The sequence below is a fragment of the Neopelma chrysocephalum genome, unplaced genomic scaffold (assembly GCF_003984885.1).
Source record: "Neopelma chrysocephalum unplaced genomic scaffold, ASM398488v2 Primary Assembly neopelma1_76, whole genome shotgun sequence".
NCBI classification, from domain to species: Eukaryota; Metazoa; Chordata; class Aves; order Passeriformes; family Pipridae; genus Neopelma; species Neopelma chrysocephalum.
The window spans coordinates 12,924,671-12,932,836 of NW_020897737.1; the positions used below are offsets into that span (position 1 = coordinate 12,924,671).

The 8,166-nt window shown below is 41.9% G+C and overlaps 1 long non-coding RNA gene across 1 annotated transcript; it reads right to left on the reverse strand.

The window, feature by feature from the left end:
- Window positions 1-2,329: 2,329 nt before the first annotated feature.
- Window positions 2,330-7,916, reverse strand: LOC113970313. The gene is made up of 3 exons (XR_003535129.1): window positions 7,727-7,916; window positions 3,496-3,576; window positions 2,330-2,408 (listed from the first exon to the last, which is right to left on the reverse strand). It is a non-coding gene; the product is annotated as an uncharacterized LOC113970313 (long non-coding RNA).
- Between the last annotated feature and the right edge of the window lie 250 nt (window positions 7,917-8,166).

Genomic DNA, 8,166 nt, shown 5'->3' on the forward strand with positions numbered 1-8,166 from the left:
TTACTTAACTAGGCTCCCCAGGCCTTGCTCATCGTTCAATATATGTGCTGATCTCTTCCTGATGGCATTTGGCTCAGTTTTGTATCCCTGAAAAATAAACAGAAGGATTTGCCAGTGGCTTCGGTGAGAACAGATTGAGGCTATAAAGAAATCAAGACAATTTTCTTCTGGAAACTGGTAGCTTTCTGTTAATAGAGGAATCCAGAGGAAGAGAAAGCAGCATGACCTGTGGAAACATTTCATTATCTCAAAACATCCAGACTTTTGAAAAAGAGGATGTGCAATTAAAATGCAGAGATTGAAAAAAAAGTGTCTCGTAGTGTGCAGCCCTGGAAGAAGCTTCTGTGAGCCAGGAGAGGAAGGCAGGGAAATTGCAGTAGGTACTCAGCCACTAAAGTCCTCTCAGAGGTGGGTAAGAGAGGACTGAGCTGCCTTCTCTGCCTGGTGTCCAGCAGGATCGGTGTCCAGAACCAGCTTAGCTCACACACACTGGCTGATGTGCATTTTCTAGGGAGAGTCTGACGAGCAAATGAGAAAAGGATATTTTCTGAAGTCCTCTGCATCCATCTTCAATAAAATAAGGAAGCAAGAAACCTGCAGTTGCTGAATGTTGGATGTATCAAATCCAGGACCGATGGCGCAGCTTTTTGCAACTCTTTTCTAGCTTCATTTTACACTAAAAATACCTTATGCCATTTCCTAAAAGATTTCACAAATGCTTCTAGGGCACTAGGAAGCTAGTAATTCTCTTTATCCTGACACAAAAAAAAAGTCTCAGTTCCTCATTAACCTTTTTACAGGATGCGATCTCCTGTAGTTCTGCAGAAGAGACACTGCCTGGCTGGGGTGTTCTTGTTTCCTGTTATTTCATAGCTCTACGGGGAAATAACTGGTGGTTTCGAAGAAAAAGAAAGGAAGTAAAAATGGCAAGGGAACAACAGAAGCATCTCTATTACTTTTCTGCACTAGGTTATCTCTAGATTGCTGTGCCATTGCCTCATATTTAAAGAAGCCTAAGGGGAAATCAAGCAATTCACACATCGTCCTGCATTAGATTGTATCTGAATCAGATGGTATTTAAAGTCCATTATAGATAGGATATGATCACACATGCACAGGCATCCATATCATCTTTGCAGCAACACTGCTCTGTATGATGGGAACCACGAGCTCATGAGTGGAATCAGAGCAGGGGCAAGGTGACCTCAATACAGCATCACAGAGCTCCAGACAAGGCCAGCTGATCTCACCACAAGGCAGATCTGCACAGAGGCCAACCCTGAGCAGCCCACTTCTCCTCACAGATCCTTCACCACGCACACCATCTCAACACTTCAGCAGCCCATGAGAAGAGTTCAGGCCTGTCAAGTCCTCCCATTCAGCCTATGAACTGCCCATAAACCAGGTAGATGCTGCCTTTCACCTATTTCTTGTCTTATCCTCAGTCTTCTTACCTCTTCTGCAAAACGTGCCTTCACCACCTATTGAGATCCCCTTATTCAGCTACAGTGGGGTCTCAGCTCACCTTCAGGCCCTCTCTCATCCTCTCAGAGACACTTTACTATCAGCCTACCACATCTCTGACTCCCAGAGACATAACTATGCCCAGGACCTCGGGCAGAGGTGGCCTCTCCATGTCACTACTGACCTCACCCTCAGCTCTCCACTCACCCCCAGCAGCTCATGGTCACTCGGCTTCTTCCCTCCAGCATCCAAAGGAGCTTCATAAGCCAGTTTGGGAATCATTTGTAGAAAGAAATCACTCATGATTGACACACAAACAATGGTGTTGTTCCCCAAGCCAATTAGTGGCTGTATGAAGTGAGGGAGGTGACAGAGGCCAAGGCAGCTTGTCCCTCATCCGAGCTACACATCTGGACAATTAGCCAGAGCACGCCACACATCTTTAATCTGCACACAAAGGTATTTCACCTCACACCTTAAAGTAAATAGACCAAATACTTTAAAGCACCATAAACAACCTCACCATTAAAGTGATTTTTCACTTTTTTTTCCCACACACTCATCGAATATTTATAAAATGTATCCAAGTGATAAAAAAAACCCAAAAAACTTCCAAAATATGCCTTTAGGAACATGTGCAAGGAGGATGCTCATGGGCATCCAGCAGAGCTGCCCCTTGCTCTGTAGCTCTTACCCAGGGCAGACTGACAGGACATGCAGCAACCTGAGCAAAAAGCTGGTGGATAAATCACAACAGAATCCAACCCAAACATTTCACACTCAGTTCTTTATGGCTGTTGTTCATTCTTGCTGCCTAGCTCCACTGTTCTAATCTTTTATGGCAGGACTTTGCCTCATGTTATAAATACCTTTTTACCATCCACAGGCAAAGGTAGCAGTGGATAAACGTTTGATTTCCTCTCCAACCAATGGGCAGCTGCTGCCTAGGAAGTGATAAATGAAATGATAAAGCTTAATCAGTCTTACTGCATATTATGAGAAGAGTCATATATCAAAGCTGGGTTCTGAGGTTACCAATTTGAGTGATTTACTTGATTTTATGTCTTTCCTGATCATAAAAGGAATCCCCCAAAGCCTAAATCTTACCAAGCTCTTCATTTTATTGACATCCTATAGCATTGTGTGATTTTTGTATAAATAAAAACATAAAACCTTGGTAAAAGACTGCAGATGATGTCCTGTAAAATCACACAGGGCATGTGGAGCCAAATTCCAGAAACAATGAGAATATTTTTCAGAAGGGAACTCTTGAGGGTTTTTTTGACTGAACACACACATATAAAACTGAATATTTTTTGGTACATTTTGAATACCACTTAAAATATATTTAAAAAAAATATGTAAGCAACCAAACCCCTCATCCATTGCATATACTTTTAATGAAAGCAGTATCTCATCCTGGTTGTTCTCTAATGTTGTTTTTGAAAAATGGAAATAATTCCTGCTAACGGGCACAACTGAAAATGAACTGTTCAAGCTCAAATGTTTCCTAAGTGTGCCAAGAACAGACCATAAAGTGGGTAAAAAAAAGAGAACTAATTAGTTTATTTGTCTCCTAAAACTAAACTAACAAGCAAAAGCCTTTAAAGAACACCGGTCAGAAAGACTGATATCAAAGGAAAAGACTGCTGATAATCCTGGATTCTTTTGCAATGATTTATTCCATATTTTATTGCACAATTTATGAAGAGAATTGCAGCAACTGGAGTCCTTACACTACTACAAGAGATTAAAAGATTTTCTTATCAGGCAATTCAGAAATGTGATGATTCACACCTTCATTATTTCTTGAAACGCTCCAGCTTCCCCCACAAGGTACAGCAAAGGTTTTGCATGACTACGTCCCTTAAACTAAACAGTGCTCATGTCATTTTCCCACGGTGCTCGGAACAAGCTAGGGGTGAAAGAGTAACCCTTTTAAGCCAGTTAAACAACCATCATTATTTTAAAATAAATGAAGAGGAGCCCAGTTATTTACAACTACGTGCTCATGTTTTATGCATGCCTTACCTTGGAGACACTTGATAGCCCCCCAGAACACTTTGTTAGCTGTAGTCTTCAACAATTGTTTGGCAAGAAGGTCACATTGGCCTGTTTGTGCCGAAAGAGTGGGGATTTGAGGACGTGGTATAGTAACAGAACAAATGGAAAGACACTGGAAAATTATTTTTGCTGACAGGGTTTGCACGCAAGCATAAAACCTGGGTCAGGGAGAGTCACTTCAGTTAAAAGTACGTGCCAGTACTTCTCACTGCCAGGTTAAATTAAGGATACGCCCAGCCTTGCTGTGCAGGGAGGAAAACCAGAATGAGAATGAGCTGCTTGCAAGGAATTACTTAAAATCAGCAAAGAGGAGCCAACATACTAACAAAGAGTTTTGTGGGATGCCCCAACCAAACATCAGCACAGATCAGACTGCCCTTCAGGTCTGCAAAAAAGATGGAAACTCAGACCCAAGGTAGAAGGTAAAGCACCTGAAACTAAGGGAGGAGATCCAGGGAAGACTTTTCTGGTTTGCACACCTTTTTCTGGTGTGTGAGAGACCTGAGCAGCTGTGCTTGAGAACCAGCTGTACCCAAATGTCTTGTTCTACACAACTGCTCCACAGCATTCTCATATGAAATTAGGTTTTGGTTCTGTAACAGGTAGATATCTTCTCCACAGATGTATCTCTTATCAGGGACATCAGTGCTGCCTTGGTAAAGTCAGGGAAGGGTACCCATTCGGGCTTGTAAAGGATGATGAGGTGCTGTGTAACAAGTCCTGACTTAAGGACTGCGTGTTTTAACCCTATATTTCACCCACTATTAACTTCAAATTATGACTCCAAAGAAGCTGAGGAAGGAACATCTCTTTCCTTTTGTAATATCTCCCTCTAAACAGTACTGGGAAGAATTTCATTTGGATAGTGGAAGCCACACAGAAGATGCCAAGGCTGATGCCCAGACTCAGAGATGGCAAGCTTTCTTCTGCATTATAGTCTTGCAGCAGGAAAGGTGAAAGGTCTCCCTATCCCCTACAACACACATACAACCTTCATTCAAGAGGTTGCAGTTCTGTTTTGAACACAAAATGTACCAAACCACACATGAATTGTTGTCTGCTGGTACTTCTCCTATTGTAATCTCAATGAGTTGTGTGTCTTAGGGATGCTTGGAGTGCAGTAAATCAAAAACACACCTTTGCATCATCTTCTCTCTCAAAAAGCCTTAGAAGGGCCCTTCAGTGACTTTCCAATCTCCATTTAAATGTTCTTTTTAACCGAGAGTTTCATGGGTGAGATATTTAATAGAATGTGACCCCCATAGCTCATTTAGCTCTGTAGACAGTGTATTGTGCTTGAGTCTCTCATCCATTCATGCACTTGTATTACCTCATAAAGGTATTTTTTAGAAATAAAACATGAATAGGGAGATTTTTTTTTTCTCTAACCTTAGCGATTAGCTGGAGATTAGAATTCAATTGAACAGTTTAGTTAAATATGGGTTTGTGTGTGTTGATACAGCTCCCCATTGTCACAGCAGGTATGAGATGTTTGGCAGTTTCCCAGCTTGGCTCTCCAGTGGGGGTTTGTAGCAATGCAAAAAGCAGTGTCCCACCTTTCAGTGGAATAAAATAAAATGTTTCTCAGAACATTCTAATTGAAATCTTGCCAGTATTAAGGGAGAGAAATGTGCATGAAACTATTATTGTTTGTTCCAAAGCTCTAAATTTTTTTGACAGAAATGTCTGGTTTTACTGGATTATTTATATATAGTTGGGGTTTGTTCCCCCTTCAAGCTAGCTCTGAGGAAACAATATTAAAAGAAGAAATAATTAGGGAAGCCAACAGTCAGCTGCTTTCTCTGAAGAATATTGGGCAGATGACAACCCACTACAACATTTGGCACACTATTTATGGGCAGGAAATTTTAATAGAGAAATGACACTCTGCAAATCATGCTGAAGTTGTCTGAAAGTTTTTCTTACTAAAACTGAAGGACCATAATGACAGACAGACAAAAATGAAGCAACTTCTGTGCTTTCTCCTTGTCGTGGTGGTAACTCATAGCTTTCTTAGTGTAAGATGTCTTTTTTTTTGAGCAGTGACAACATTCGTAAGAGGTACTTCAAATGAGACAGATCTTTGAAGTAATCTTTTCCAAATTACCTTATCATTACCAATAAAAAACTTGTGATTTGCACAAAATGTGTAATTTGAGTGCTTTTTTTTTTCCCCCACTGATGTAACTCTTTTCCTCTTTTAACTCCCAAAAACACAAAAAATGCTCTCAGAAGTATTCCCAGCTGCTCAGGTCATGCTCAGCTGTGCTGATACCAGAGTATGGCAAACACATTTAGCACATTAAGTCTTGATTACAAGGCAAAATTGGAGAGTCAAACAAACTCTAACATCTCATTCATTAGGAAACTGCACGGTAATGGTAAGTCCTGAAGCATGACAGCAGCAGTGCCACTTGCTAAAACAAAAAGTAGAGGCAAAAACACCCAAACCAGCTGTCTCTGTCCCCCATGGAACAACCAGCACATGGTACAGAGGGACACTAGGGTGTGGTGAATGCTCCAGCACCCGCCTCAGCAGGTGGCAAGCCAAGGGATGGCACCACAGCCCTTCCTCGTGTCCTCTGTGATCTCTGCTTTGCCCCTGGAACTCTGACCTCGTGCTCATGCAAGCAGGAGCAGAAAAGACATCTCCATTTCAGCAAACCCAGGTCAAACTCTAAAGGCATGTGATGAAGGAAATGCACATGCACCCACAGAGCTCTGCAGCCCATTGAAGCCACAGTTTCCAAAAGATAGGGATCACACACTGGTGTAGTGTTACAAATGCTGCACCAAGAGATCCTTCCTGCCAACATCTAAGCAATGGCAAGGAAGCACAACGATGCAGGTTCAGCTCTGTGTCCTGCCAGAAACCTGACTTCACACCCTTGTCTCCTCTATGACCTGGCTAACCTAGCAAGTGACAGCCTTGTTATAAATATCCAAGAATCATGAGGTGGTCACTTTCCCACTGTCACAGCTAATTAACTTCTAGGAATAACTATGGGAACTATTTTATTTTGCCATCCCAAACATGAGCCTGCAGTGAATGTGTGTATCTGCCCTCCCTGAGCTGGCTGAGAAAAAACAACCCTCTGCTAAACACCAGGGCAGCGGGTATGTGCTGTGTATCCAAGGCTCTGTATTGGCCAGAAGCAGCACAAAGATTTACACCACAATTTTCAATCACTTGTACATGGTGACGCTCGTGGATAGAGGAGAGATAAAACAGTTCATCTCCATAAAACCTTTGAAAAGTGCATGCTTACCTCAAAAAAAAAAAAAGTCTATATAAACTGTCATTTCAGTTTAGAAAAATCAAGGCATAACCTCATAATTAGGAACAGCTAAATTGCCTGTTCTTTAGTCAACAGCACAAGGAGAAATTTATTTCATTTAATATACTGCTCTTAATGATTACTGTTTGTTTGCTTCCTAAATCTCAAAGTAATCACGTACTGCAAGTGCAAAATGCTGGTGAGGAGGTTTGTCGCCCGAATTTAATGACAAAAAAAATCTCCTTAGTTTTCCAGTTTGAGGATAGCTTTTCCTCACAGCCCTTTGCCACTGACCTGAGAGCCTCCTGCCAGCTCCTGGTCAAAAAGAGGGACCTTGACTTATGGGGTGGAGGGCTGCCAAGAACATGAAAGCAACACCTATATCTTGGGGACACCAGAAAGCTGTAAACTGGCTGGATATAGAGCAGCAATTGTTTTATAATTATTGTCTGCCATACCTGCATCCTGTTCCTGTTCCAGGAGTTTACAATGGATCAATGTACCCAAAGTGTTTACATCCAGATCAACCTGTGGCAACACTGTTCAAAAGACCTTTTCTTTCCCTCAGCTGGACTGCCCCCAAAAAAAGCAGCCCCGCAAGGAATTTGTTCTCCCCTCAAAAAAAGGATTACAAAAAAGGAATGATCTCTTTCTCATTCTGCCCACGCACAAGTGCTGGAGCTCAGAGAGGATGGCACAGGTAGGAATGGCAGCAGGGAGACCATATCATTCATGAATTCCCTTTTGCAGTAGCTTTTGGGGCTTCACCGTGACTTTCCATACAGCTTTCCAGGAACTGCCAGCTGGAATGCCGCTGTGGAGAAGCCATGCTGTGCACTCACATACATACACAAAGCCTCTGAACTCACTGCAGGAAAGGTTTTAACCAAACAGCAGGATAAGTAAGGTGTGGAAATTACCTTAATGCAAAATCCTTGTGAAGATCAGCCCCTTCGATTTCACCACGGTAGCAAGGTGATCCCACCCACAGCTGGGACAAATGCTATTGCTTTCACTTCACTATCTGGTGGCATAAAACTATTTTAAATTCATAGACAGAAAAAATGACAGAGCTGAGAGGTTGAAGTTAGAGTGAGCCAAGAGTAGGAAGTGCTGCACATTGTATCCTAGAAACAGCTTCCAGCTCCTTGGTCCTTTTTAGTTATTCATTGTAGAAAGAAGGTTGGAAGAACTGGTGCAGGCAAAGTAGATACCAGATGAATTTTTGCCAAGTGGTCGTTAATCCCTAAAATTTCAATCTTATTTTCATTAAACTTTAACAGCAGAGAAATGCCCTCAACTATGGAAACATAAGTGATTTAGAGCTACAGGAATGTGTTTATGTGTACATGGGTGGGAA